Source organism: Anolis sagrei, chromosome 2, assembly GCF_037176765.1.
Source record: "Anolis sagrei isolate rAnoSag1 chromosome 2, rAnoSag1.mat, whole genome shotgun sequence".
Lineage (NCBI taxonomy): Eukaryota > Metazoa > Chordata > Lepidosauria > Squamata > Dactyloidae > Anolis > Anolis sagrei.
Window position 1 is genome coordinate 166,319,732 of NC_090022.1, and position 14,343 is coordinate 166,334,074.

Consider the following 14,343-nt stretch of genomic DNA (forward strand, 5'->3'; position numbering starts at 1 on the left):
CAAAATTAACGAACGAAACCGCCCAGGCCTACTATACAACCCAGTAACTACAACTCTCATATGTCAAGGTCTATTTTCCCCCAAGAGCGCCTCAAGAGGGCCCCTGGGCAAAATAAACTATACTGCAAATGCTTACTTTGCGTAATAGGTTGAGCCACCTCTGGGTGTACCTACCCACATCTTCTGGAAAGAGCATGAACATACCCCAGTATCCATATTCCATAGTCTTAAGTAGGCTCTGAAACAGAACTCCAGGCCTACCCATTAAAACTCCCTTGCAGAATTCTTGTTGGCCTTGCTTCTTGTTGTAGATGTTGTATTTATGAATACCCTGCATTATCTCTCCTGAAAGAGACTCAAAGCAGTTTAACATAAAAATATCAGCACACAAAATGATGCATGCCTCAAAAGTGTGTCAACAATGGGAAACATTTTGAAAGCTCTGCTAACGCCATCCCCAAGCAAACTAGGGACTGAGCTGAAGCCCTGCCCTCTTAGACTATGTGCTAAAGGAGAGCACACAAAAGGCAAACAATCCCCCTAGCCTTAAAAAGGAATAATGCATGCATGTGTCCTCAATGTGTCCATCTCTCCTCAAGGCTCCTTGAGGAGAGAAAAAGTGAGGTATCAATAAACATAACAATGATGATGATGATGATAAGCCAGAATTGAAAAGTTAGCAATAGATCCCAAATGTAGACTCTGCAAGGAAGTAGATGAAACAATAGATCACATCCTCAGCTGCTGCAAGAAGATTGTGCAGACAGACTACAAGCAGAGGCATAGCTTGTAGTCTGACTGCTCATTGGAACTTGTGCCACAAATACCATCTGCCTGCGACAAAGAACTGTGGCATCACAAGCCTGAAAAAAGTTACAGAAAATGAACACGTCAAACTACTCTCGGACTTTCGAATTCAGACTGACAGAGTTTTGGAGCACAATACTCCTGACCTCATTATCGTATTAAAAAACAAAGTATGGATTGTCAATGTTGCAATCCCAGGCAACAGCAGAATTGAAGAGAAACAACTGGAAAAGCTGACACGATATGAGGATTTAAAGATTGAACTGATCCAACACCGTGCAGGGGAGCTCAATTGCCGTTCTTAAATATCTCAGGACAAGAGGGGGCCACTTCACGCCGGCAGCGCTCAAGCTGTTTGAAGCCAAGTCATTAGCCCAACTCTTGTATGGTGCTCAGCTGGGCCCCTTCCCCAGTTTTGCCCCATTAGAGCTGGTTCAGTCCAAGTTTCTGAGATTGGCCTTGCAGGTCCCTCAATGCGTTTCTAATGCCACCCTGCGACAATAGACGGGTTTTATGAGAGTGGAGGCCAGGGTGTGGGTGGCCATACTTAACCTCTGGCTCAGACTGTCCCGTGCACCCCTTGGCCTTGCCCCACTAACCATGGAGGATGACTTCCAATCCACATGGAAGCAGGCGGTAGCATCCAAAATCTTCTCGTTGGGATTTTCTCCAGGTCTACTATTAGCTATGGATTACAATCAAGCCAAAGCACTTATTAAACAACGTATCACAGACACAGAGCGCCAACTAGATCTGGCCTCGGCTCCAAGCTTCCTCATCAGTGAAGACAGCAGATACCTTGCCAACCCTATGGCATATTTAACATACTTAGAGGTTCCTATTCATCGGAGGGCTTTCACCCTGGCCCGATGCCACGCTCTCCCATCAGCTGTACTCGAAGGCCGCTACCGGAAGATCCCTTTCCCAGAGAGACTCCCCTGTGACTCGGGTCATGTAGAAACAATAGAACATGTGCTCCTTCAGTGCCCGTTCTACAGGGATATCCGTGCCAGGCTTATCTTACCTCTGAAAGACAAGCACCCAGGCCATTCAGGACAATTTTATACCTCCCTGCTACTTGCAGATACTAATTCAGCTACAACCTACAATATCGCAAAGTTCTGTGCAGCAGCATACAAAATCCGCCAGGGAATGACTAGTTCCAAAAGTCAACTGTGTGTCCAGTAATCTTCTTCCCTGAATCTACAATTTGGTGATGGATCTGGGCATTGTATGTTTTTACCCTGTTTCCCCTTCTGCTCCCTCACCCATATTGTGTTTTTGGTAGTTATATTTATATTTTTAATGTACCAAACATGCCAGGTTTGTATGGAAATGTGACACTATTTCCTGTGCTGGTCAATGACCGAAATAAATATTTTGAATTTGAAAAAGATTGAACTGCACAAGCCAGTCAAGTCATCCAATAGTGATCGGCACACTGGATGCAATGCCTAAAGACCTTGGCCTGCACTTAAACACAATTGGCGCTGACAAAATTACCATCTGCCAGCTGCAGAAGGCCACCTTACTGGAATCTGCACGCATTATTCACCAATACATCACACAGTCCTAGACACTTTGGAAGTGTCCGACATGTGATACAATAGGCAGCAGAGTGTCTGCTGTGGACTCCTCTGTTGTGTTTTAAATAATAATAATTTTTTTTTGTCGTATCCGGTGTGACTCCTGGTGTGAGAGAATTGGCCGTCTGCAAGGACGTTGCCCAGGGGACGCCTGGATGATTTGATGTTTTTATCATCCTTGTGGGAGGCTTCTCTCATGTCCCTGCATGAGGAGCTGGAGCTGATAGAGGGAGCTCATCCACCTCTCTCCGGATTCGAACCTGCGACCTGTTGGTCTTCAGTCCTGCCGGCACAGGGCTTTAACCCACTGCGCCACCGGGGGCTCCAAATAATAATAATAATAATAATAATAATAATAATAATAATAATAATGTGAAAGACAGACTCTGCTTCAGCACATGGCCTCCAAATGTCCTCCTCTGCAGCCCCTCCTCCATCTACAAGAGAGGCTGCAGGGACAAAATAACCAAGGTGCATAGTTAGGTTTATCAAACAGCCCCAAAGTTATCTCTTCTTTCAGAATGGCTGTAATGAAATACTGGTATACTCCTTCCTTGATTCCTGCCAGATTCTTTGAAATGTCCTGGGCTAACCCCAGGTCATTCAGGATTGGTTTTAGACTGGGAAGGGCACTACACAAGGAAAGCACTGTAACATCAAGGAGGTTTCATTTCCTGAAATGGCTAGGAATCTAGAACCTTCATTTTCAAGGGCCTTTGAACATATCAATGGCCTCAGCACAGGGGAGGGAGTGAAAAAAATCTCCTCCTAACTCAACACTTCATTCTGAGAAGAGATGATCAAATACACCGCATCATGAATGATGGTTCTCCTTTCCTCTGGGCCATTCTTGGTGGATGAGGGATGCATGAGGGAGGGAGGTTTCTGCAATGGTGAGTTTTAGTTCCTCGTGGTGGGACTAAAGCTGCAACACAGGAACTGTACAATTCAGCTGGTTCACATCGGCAACAGGTCGGCGCCACTGTCGTTTGCAGCGAGGATGGTGTTAGCTTTGGCCTCCCAGTTCTTCCTGCCAAGAAAATCTTTCCGTGACTTAATAAAGAGCCATTGTTTCAGGGAATGCCCACGAACCATTGCTGTGTTCCGGCAGATAATAAGAGGGCTGGTTTGCCTTTCATTGCTGTGATGCCCAAAGGGCATGGGAGGACATTCATAACTAGGCATTTGTACCAACAGCGTGGCTGGAGTTGGGGCTGAGCCTCGGAAGAGAAGAAGCGAGGAACATATGGCGCCAATGTGTACAGTTCTTCTGACAAATGTTTCCTATGAAATAACACATTTAACCTTCAGTAATAACTACCATCTCTGGGAACAGGCATCACATCAATAAACAAAAGCCTTCTGAGCCAAGGAGACACGATAGGAGAACTGCAAATGTATACACTTTGGTTTCTAACACAAACCGAGCAGTCAGACTCACAACCCCCTCAGAGACTTTGGGTGATTCATACAGGCTGCAATTTTTGCTGGTTAGGAAGGGCTTTCCCCCATAATGCCTACAAAAGAGATTATACAGTAGATAAAACAGCAAGGAGTTAGACCAGGCATGAGCAAACTTTGGCCCTCCATCTGTTTTGGACCAACTCCCAGAATTATTAACAGCCGGTGGGAATCTAGAACCTACCTGTTAGGAACTGTGGGAGTTGAAGTCCAAAACTCCCCAAGGGCTGAAGTTTGCCCATGCCTGAGTTACACTCAGGGCCCTTCCACACAGCCCTTTATCCCAGAATATCAAGGCAGAAAATCCCACAATATCTGCTATGAACAGGGTTATCTGAGTCCACACTCAGATAATGCCTTGATATTCTGGGATAAAGGGATGTGTGGAAGGGCCCAAAGTTGATAGCATAGGAAAAAAACTTATTTTCACTGATGGCCACATCAGCCTTATTTATTTATTTATTTACTTTATTTCTATACTGCTTTTCTCAGCCCGTAGGCGACTCAAAGCGGTTTACACAGTACAAATCACAAAACAATGTCAAAGGCAATTAAAACACACTATACATAACAGTCAATATCAACAAATAATCATTATCATAACGCCTCAGCACCAAATCAGAACCATTCTCATAATCCTTGTTCCAAGTTCCTATGTTCGATTGCACCGTATTTCTATAATCAATTGCACTGATATAGCCAAACGCTTGTTCGAAGGGCCAGGTCTTCACCTTCCTTCGGAACGTCAACAATGACGGGGCCTGTCTGATGTCTACAGGTAGGGCATTCCACAGCCGAGGGGCCACCACCGAGAAGGCCCTATCTCTCGTCCCCGCCAGGCGCGCCTGTGATGCAGGCGGGATCGAGAGCAGGGCCTCCCCAGACGATCTTAATGTCCTAGTCGGTTCATAGGTGGAGATGCGTTCGGAGAGGTAAGTAGGGCCGGAACTGTTTAGGGCTTTATAGGCTAAAGCCAGCACTTTGTGCCCGGTAGCAAATTGGCAGCCAGTGGAGCTGGCGCAACAGAGGAGTGGTATGCTCCCTGAGTGCCGCTCCTGTTAGCAACCTGGCTGCCGAGCGCTGGACCATTTGAAGCTTCCGAGCAGTCTTCAAGGGCAACCCCACGTAGAGAGCGTTGCAGTAGTCTAGACAGGATGTAACCAGAGCATGGACCACCGTGGCCAAGTCAGACTTCCCAAGGTACGGGCGCAGCTGGCGCACAAGTTTTAATTGTGCAAAAGCTCCCCTGACCACCGCCGAAACCTGGGGATCCAGAGTCACTCCCAAGCTTACAGTTACCTTTTAATATATGTGTACTATGGCAACAATTTTAATGCTTATATTTTGTTTTGTTAATCTTATGGTTATGTTGTTTTTTACTTTGTATGTTTTGTGATGTTACCTGGGAACCGCTCTGAGTCCCTTCGGGGAGATGGAGCAGTATATAAATAAAGTTATTATTATTATTATTATTATTATTATTATTATTATTACCTTCAAAGGGGCATTTGTAATGGTAAGCCTGTATAAACCTAAATTTCCATGGCATTGAAAGCCTCGCTGGCCATATAAAATGATGTGACTTAGAAGGTGGGATGTTTCAAGAGAAACAAATCTCTCTCTCTCTCTCTCTCTCTCTCTGTGGCCTTTTCTACACCACCATATTTCTACACCAACTTTTCTATACCACAAAGATCCGCCTAGTCAAAGCCATGGTACTCCCTGTAGTAACCTATGGATGTGAGAGCTGGACCTTAGGGAAGGCTGAGCGAAGGAAGATCGATGCTTTTGAGCTGTGGTGTTGGAGGAAAGTTCTGAGAGTGCCTTGGACTGCGAGAAGATCCAACCAGTCCATCCTCCAGGAAATAAAGCCCGACTGCTCACTGGAAGGAAGGATACTAGAGACAAAGTTGAAGTACTTTGGCCACATCATGAGGAGACAGCAAAGCCTAAAGAAGACAATTATGCTGGGGAAAGTGGAAGGCAAAAGTAAGAGGGGCTGACCAAGGGCAAGATGGATGGATGGCATCCTTGAAGTGACTGGACTGACCTTGAAGGAGCTGGGGGTGGTGACGGCCGACAGGGAGGTCTGGCGTGGACTGGTGCATGAAGTCACGAAGAGTCAGAGACGACTGAACGAATGAACAACAACATATAAAATCCAGTTTATCTGCTTTGAACTAGATTATATGGCAGTATACTCATAATCCAGTTCAAAGCAGATACTCTCGATTATGTGCTTTGATAATCTAGATTATATGGCAGTGTTGAAGGGCCTCTATCAGACGTGTGTGCGCACACACAAACACCCTTTCTGTCAGAAAAGGAAAATCCATGAGGACTGGGTGGATTGCAAAACCAGCCTTGGGGAACTATATGCTGCACCAGGATGCACTGCTTGCCCACTGTTCTTCTGAATCTAAGACCCCTTCTACACTGCCATATAATCCAGATTATCAGAACACACAATCCACAGTATCTTTGTGCCGTCGCGCCTGGGGGCTATTATTCTTAATGAAGGAGGGATGGACATGGCATCTTTCCCCAGGGGATTGCTTCTTGCCCTCCTATAAGAAACTGGAACTCTCAAAAACCCAAAACACTGTAAATAACTCAAAATAGGTTTTATTGATCACAAAGAGTTATTTCTTTAAAGCAATGAGCTGGAAACTTCAGAGGGGTGAAAGAAAATATACGTTACAGTCTCAGTCCCGGGTCCAAGGTGTTTGAAGCTGAGAAGCCTTTCCAAGTTGCCTCTTTCCTCAATGGCTGTGAATGCCGGAGCAAACCACAACCCCAGTTCAGATGGCCTATGTTTGAAGACTCAGGAATTTCCTCTGGTGCCAGAAGAACTGGTTTGAAGGCGCTTGAGACTTCCAACGTCATTCAGGTTGGTCTGAACATGAAGCACAAGTCTCAAGGGTAAAAAACCTCAGAACTGGTGCTGAGAGGTAATTTAAATCAGAGTCTTTTAGAGTCAAGTCTCTTACTCACGTCCATCTGGTAGAAACTCTGATGGCAGAATGAAAAGAAAGGAAGCACTCCCCTCCTGCAGGAACAGGTGGAGCCAAACAGTACTGATTGACAGCTATAAGTAACCAATTCATACAACTATACATAAGCAGGGTAAAAAGGCAGGATTAAGCATGATACAACAGTTTAAATCTTGCAACTAACAGTTCTACACATAGGTGGCGCCCCTCGCGCCATCACAATCTTATTTGAATTTATACGAGTCTACACTGTCATATAATCTAGTTCAAAGCAGATAACCTGGATTTTATATGGCAGCACATAAGGGGCTAGGTGTGAATGTAATCATGGCTATAGCCTACAAATTTTCCTGAGAACTTTCCAAGATCTCATTTTCCCATTTGGTGTCTTTAAGAGAAAAAAAACAACAACCAGTATATAGATCATAGAATCATAGAATCAAAGAGTTGGAAGAGACCTCATGGGCCCTCCAGTCCAACCCCCTGCCAAGAAGCAGGAATATTGCATTCAAACCACCCCTGACAAATTGCCATCCAGCCTCTGCTTAAAAGCTTCCAAAGAAGGAGCCTCCACCACACTCCGGGGCAGAGAGTTCCACTGCTGAACAGCTCTCACAGTCAGGAAGTTCTTCCTCATGTTCAGATGGAATCTCCTCTCTTGTAGTTTGAAGCCATTGTTCCATTGCGTCCTAGTCTCCAAGGAAGCAGAAAACAAGCTTGCTCCCTCCTCCCTGTGGCTTCCTCTCACATATTTATACATGGCTATCATATCTCTCAGCCTCCTCTTCTCCTTAAGCCGTTCCTCATAGGGCTTGTTCTCCAGACCTTTTATCATTTTAGTCGCTCTCCTCTGGACACATTCCAGCTTGTCAACATCTCTCTTCAATTGTGGTGCCCAGAATTGGACACAATATTCCAGACGTGGTCTAACCAAAGCAGAATAGAGGGGTAGCATTACTTCCTTAGATCTAGACACTATGCTCCTATTGATGCAGGCCAAAATCCCATTGGCTTTTTTTGCCGCCACATCACATTGTTGGCTCATGTTTAACTTGTTGTCCACGAGGACTCCAAGATCTTTTTCACACGTCCTGCTCTCGAGCCAGGCGTCACCCATTCTGTATCTTTGCATTTCATTTTTTCTGCCAAAGTGGAGTATCTTGCATTTGTCACTGTTGAACTTCATTTTGTTAGTTTTGGCCCATCTCTCTAATCTGTCAAGATCGTTTTGAATCCTGCTCCTGTCCTCTGGACTATTGGCTATCCCTCCCAATTTGGTGTCGTCTGCAAACTTGATGATCATGCCTTCTAGCCCTTCATCTAAGTCATTAATAAAGATGTTGAACAGGACCGGGCCCAGGATGGAACCCTGCAGCACTCCACTTGTCACTTCTTTCCAAGATCACCATCATCATCATCATCATCATCTCACAATTCTCTCACACCAGAAGCAACTTGCAGTTTCTCAAGTCACTCCTGACATGGGAAAAATTTATAGCTCTCTGCTTCTAGTTCCTCCCACTGCAAATAATACCTTCAAAGGAAGTAATTTCCTAAGGGCTGAAGCTTAAGTGAAAAGGGTTAAATCCATCTCTCCCTCCATGCCAACTTGTCCCAATAATTATTACTCCCGCCAGTTGATGTTATTTGCCATTTCAAATGCTTGCATGTCAGTGCAAAGGCACATTCTTTGTCATATCTGGTTTGTTCCTTAGGGGCAATCTCCTCTCCTTGAGCTGTCTGTAGCCTCCAAGGTCAACTAAACACCGAGGGTCCCTCAACTTGCTCTGCATGCCAAGTCCATTATCAGGAGGGCGCAGCAGGATGCATTTCTGGCCAGCTTTGCAGCTGAGGCTTTCACATCTTTCCCCTGGAGATTCTGTCTCGTATCTCCAGAAACATTTTCTTCTGACTGTCTCTTTGTGGCAAGGGTGAGACGGTCAGGGGCAGTCTTAAAAGAATAACCGTATTTAATGCAAGAAAAAAAAATCACACAGTCCAAAATTTAAAATACATGGTATTTCTCAAGTAATATTTCTTTACACCAGATTAGAATAAATGTGGTCCATCGTTGTTCCTTCTTTACAAAAGAAGATGCAAAGATTAATTTTTTAAATTAAAAAATGTTCTTACCCACTCTTAGCCTGGAGGAAAGGAGATTCAGCCAAAATATTAGGGAAAAAAGTCTTGTGAAAAGAGCTGTTTGACAGGAGAATATGCTGCCTGGGAGTATTGGGTAGTCTCCTTGGGATGTTGTAGGTTTTTTCGGGCTATATGGCCATGGTCTAGAGCAGGGGTCCTCAAACTAAGGCCCGGGGGCCGGATGCGACCCTCCAAGGTCATTTACCCGGCCCTCGCTCTGGGTCAAGCTAAGTATGAAACTATTTGAAAGCACACAATAACAACAACAATCCTATCTCATCAGCCAAAAGCAGGCCCACACTTTCCATTGAAATACTAATAAGTTTATATTTGTTAAAATTGTATTGTTTTAAAATGTTTTTTGCACTACAAATAAGATATTTGAAGTGTGCATGATTTTTTCGAATTATAATCCGGCCCGCCAACCGTCTGAGGGATTGTGACCTGGCCCTCTGTTTAAAAAGTTTGTGGACCCCTGGTCTAGAGGCATTTTCTCCTGACGTTTCGCCTGCATCTATGGCAAGCATCCTCAGAGGTAGTGAGGTCTGTTGGAATTAGGAAAAAGGGTGTATATTAGGGCTGGGCAACCACGGAAAAATTTGTTTCTAAACTCAATTCGTTTTTAGGGGGTTTTTGCGTTTCGATTTTTAAAAGAATTCCGAAATTTTTCTTTAAAAAAGTTCGAAATTTACGAAATTTAGGAAATTATGAAACAATTACGAAACAATTACGAAACAATTACGAATCGATTCGTTAATGGCGGACGCGACCGCGCAATACGCTAAAAAAACCTCCAAATGGGACAGGGGGAACTTCTGAAGCTTCCCTCTCCCTCTGTTGTTGACTGTTGGTGTGATAATTATATATTTCTTTCACTGATAAAACAAACAACAACTATAAAACTTGCACCAGACATGCGGAAATAATAACAAAACGATTCGAAACGATTTCGAAACAATTACGAAACAATTACGAAACGAATTGAAAAATTCATTTTGATTTTTAGTTGCTCCTGAATGGTTCAATATCGCTTCATTATCAAAAAAAATAATGAATTAATAACGAATTACGAAATTAACGAACGAAACCGCCCAGCCCTAGTGTATATATCTGTGGAATGACCAGGGTGAGACAAAGGACTCTTGTCTGTTGGAGCTAGGTGTGAATGTTTCAACTGACCACCTTGATTAGCATTTGATGGCCTGACAGTGCCTGGGGCAAACTTTTGTTGAGAGGTGATTAGATATCCCTGATTTCCTCCTTTCTGTTGAAATTGTCCACATGCTTGTGGATTTCAATGGCTTCTCTGACGTTCTCTGACGTTGTGTTTGGTGGTCCCTATGTAGACTTGTCCACAGCTGCATGGTACACAGTAGACTCCTGTAGAAGTGAGAGGATCCCTCCTGTCGAAAAACGCAGCGCCCAAACACAAATCAAGGGACATGAAAGGCACTGCAGACTACTTCAACCAGAGAAGTCGGCCATAGCAAAGCACCTGATGAACCAACCTGGACACAGCATATTATTTGAGAACACAGAAATGCTGGACCACACCAACAACCACCATGTCAGACTACACAGAGAAGCCATTGAAATCCACAAACATGTGGACAATTTCAACAGAAAGAATGAAACCATGAAAATGAACAAAATCTGGCTACCAGTATTAAAAAAACTCTAAAATTACAATAGCACAACAACAGAGAGGAAGCAAACAAGGACATCTAATCAGTAATCACCTCTTAACAAAAGTTTGCTCTAGGCACTATCAGGCCATTATATGCTAATTAAGATGGCCAGTTGAAACATTCACACCTAGCTCCAGCAGACAAGAGTCCTTTGTCTCACCTTGGTCATTCCACAGATATATAAACCCTTTTTCCTACCTCCAACAGACCTCACTACCTCTGAGGATGCTTGCCATAGATGCAGGGGAAACGTCAGGAGAGAATGCCTCTAGACCATGGCCATATAGCCCGAAAAAACCTACAACAACCCAGTGATTCCGGCCATGAAAGCCTTCGACACAACATCCTTGGGATGTTTTTAAATAGGCTGGATAGTCATCTGTTGGGAATGCTGGTATCCCTGTATGGTGGAAAGATGTTGGCCTGGATGGCAGACTTTGAAATATATTTCTTTCATCATGGTACCAGTAGGTATGGACAATTAATTTTTAAAAAATGCTTGTGAAACCTAGTGTTGTGTAATAGATTGAATTTTGGATTAGGAATCTGAGCCCCCATCTACACTGCCATATAATCCAGTTTCTGAATCCAGATTATGTGCTTTGAACTGGATTATATGGCAGTATAGACTCATATAATCCAAAGCGGATAATCTGAACTCAGAAACTGGATTATATGGCAGTGTAGATTCAGGGCTCAAATGCCCGCCTGGTCATGAAAAGCCACTGGTTGACCTTGGGCGAGTCATTTTCGCAGCCTCAGAGGGAGGCAATGCCAAACCCTCTCTGAACCAATTTGGCCAATGAACCCCACAGCAGCTTTTTATGAGGGTCCCATAAATCAGAAACCCCTTATAAGCACATAGCACACATTGCCTACCTTATCTGATTACTTCTTATATATCTATATATCTATAAATGCTCTGTGCATAATGAGTACCTTAAAAACAAAAGAACCAATGAACGAAATCACACCAAATTTGGCAACAAAACGTCTCACAACACAAGGAGTGACCATCTCTCAAAAATTATGATTTTGTCATTTGGGAGTTGTAGTTGCTGGGATTTATAGTTCACCTACAATCAAAGAGCATTCTGAACTCCACCAATGATGGAATTGAACCAAACTTGGCACACAGAACTCCCATGACCAACAGAAAATACTGGAAGGGTTTGGTGGGCATTGACCTTGAATTTGGGAGTTGTAGTTCACCTATATCCAGAGAGCACTGTGGACTCAGACAATGATGGATCTGAACCAAACTTGGCACAAGCAATCAATATGCCCAAATATGAACACAGATGGAGTTTGGGGGAAATAGACATCTGGGAGTTGTAGTTACTGGGATTCACAGTTCACCTACAATCAAAGAGCATTCTGAACCCCACAAACTTCCCACACTGAACCCCCATGACCAACAGAAAATACTTAAGGCCATCCAGTCCAACTCCCTTCATCAGGGCAAGAAAACATAATCAAAGCGCTCCTGACAAAGGGCCATCCCGCCATAGATATAGATAGATAGATAGATAGATAGATAGATAGATAGATAGATAAGATAGATAGATAGATAGATTCACACACACAGAGATATTGTGCTGTCGCCTGTGCATAAGATGTAGACAGGACATAAATTCTGTGTGCCCAACGGGACACCGGGGCTGCCTCAGATTAAAGGCCCTTGGACCTCCCCAAAACAGATTGCTTAAAGGTTCAACTAAGTTCTTTATTAATGAAAACAAACAGGTATTTCAAGGCTTTCTTAACAGTCTATAGGCTCTTTCAATCTTTTCCACAGGGAACAGGCACTATCTTCATGACTGGTATTTTAACTAATGGGGAAATCCTTAGCTTCTAATCTGGGCAGTCTTTCTTTGCCTCTGTTGGTGTGGAGCCCCTACACCCGGTACCAACTGCGTCTGGCTTCCACGAGTGATCCTTACCAAGCAGAGCTTTGTAGACTTCCAAGGGAAAAGGAGTTCAGGTTTCGGTGATGGCTGGCTGAAGTCCCTCAGCAAAGGAGCTGTAAGGCTGTATGATCCTCGGCCAAGTTGTGGGCTGTATAATCCCGGCCAAGCTGTGGGGCTGTATCTCCCCGGCCAAGCCGTAAGCTGTATATCTCCCCGGCCAAGCCACGCGACCTTTCTTCCCGGCCAAGCTGTAGAAGACGAAGCTTTCTACAGGAGCTCTTGGTATTATGTCCTGTATGAAAGCTTCTCTGTGTGGACTGAACTCAAAAAGGCTCCTATTCCCTCCAAAAACCCAAAAAAGGGGGTGGGACCAGGGAACCTAACTATAATTGACAGGTGGCTTGCCCTATGATTGCAGCCAAAAGAAGCCACCTATCTGCAGAGTCCCTGAAACTTAGAATCATAGAATCATAGAATCAAAGAGTTGGAAGAGACCTCATGGGCCATCCAGTCCAACCCCCTGCCAAGAAGCAGGAATATGGGCTGAGAATGGCGGTTAATAAGTGCATCAAATAAATAAATAAATAAATAAATAAATATTGCATACTTAGGACTATAACAAACATTAAATGCAAAGCAAACAAAATTGGAGCTCCTGGTGCAGTTGTACCTGCACAGATATAGTATCATAGATTTGAAAGGGACTCTTAAAGAAGGACAATGATATGTTTCATGTTCCAGGGTGGGCAAACTAGACACTCTCCACATCAACACTGACAAAGAAACAGCAAGAAATACTGTTTACCCACAAGCATAAAGAAATTACATATATTAGAAACCAACACTTTCTCAGTACTATATTTTCCAGATCAACAGACTGGGCCACAGCAAAGTGTGGCAGGGGACGACTAGTGTGTGTGTGTGTATCTTTTTACAAAATCACATGCGATCTTATTATCCCCACAAGATTTTGCTTCAGATCACTTAAGTCATGGAAACAACAACTTTTATTTGGGTATGCACTAATGCAAAACCTCTGCTAACGCCTATATGCCCCAGCTGGTGTAGAAATTGGGGAATTCATGGGATTGTTGTTCTGACAGTAACTTTTCCAAGCTCTGAGCAAGACAGGCTGCCAGATGGCTGGCTGCAGCTGCCTAGATGAACAGATGAGGCCACAGATGTCACTCTCAGGGAGAAATTTCCCCATCTGCCTCTCAGCTGGGAGGGAGGGACTTGGCCCAGTTTCATTTCCTTGTAGCTTTTGAGACAACCTTTCACCTTTACAGCAGGGAAGAAGCTTTGCGTATTGGTGGAGGGACTGAGAGCAGTATCCTTCCTCCTTCCTTCCCTGCCCTTTTGCCCTTTTTCTCGCCTGCTGCCAGGCGCTTTCATGCTGACTGCACAAACAAGGGCTGCCGGCCCAGCAGAGTGTGGGTCAATGGGCAAAAACACAGCTGAGTTCTGTAAGGGAGCCCAGGGGCCACGCTTGCTGTGCCCACAGCTCCTCCCAGCTGCACAAAGGTGTCTCCTGCAGTTGACACAAGTCCATGTTGCTGGCTTGTTCGCTCTCCTGCTGAGAAGTATTTTTGGAAGGACCATCTAGCAACAGGCAAATGATAAAGAACACATTGAGCCAGACAGAAGAGGCTGAAGCAGGCAAAGTTGGCTCGGGGAAGAAGGGATACAAATGGCAGCACTGTGTTTCAGTTGTTCATGGAAAAGCTTCTGTGTTTGCTAAGACAAATGACCTGTG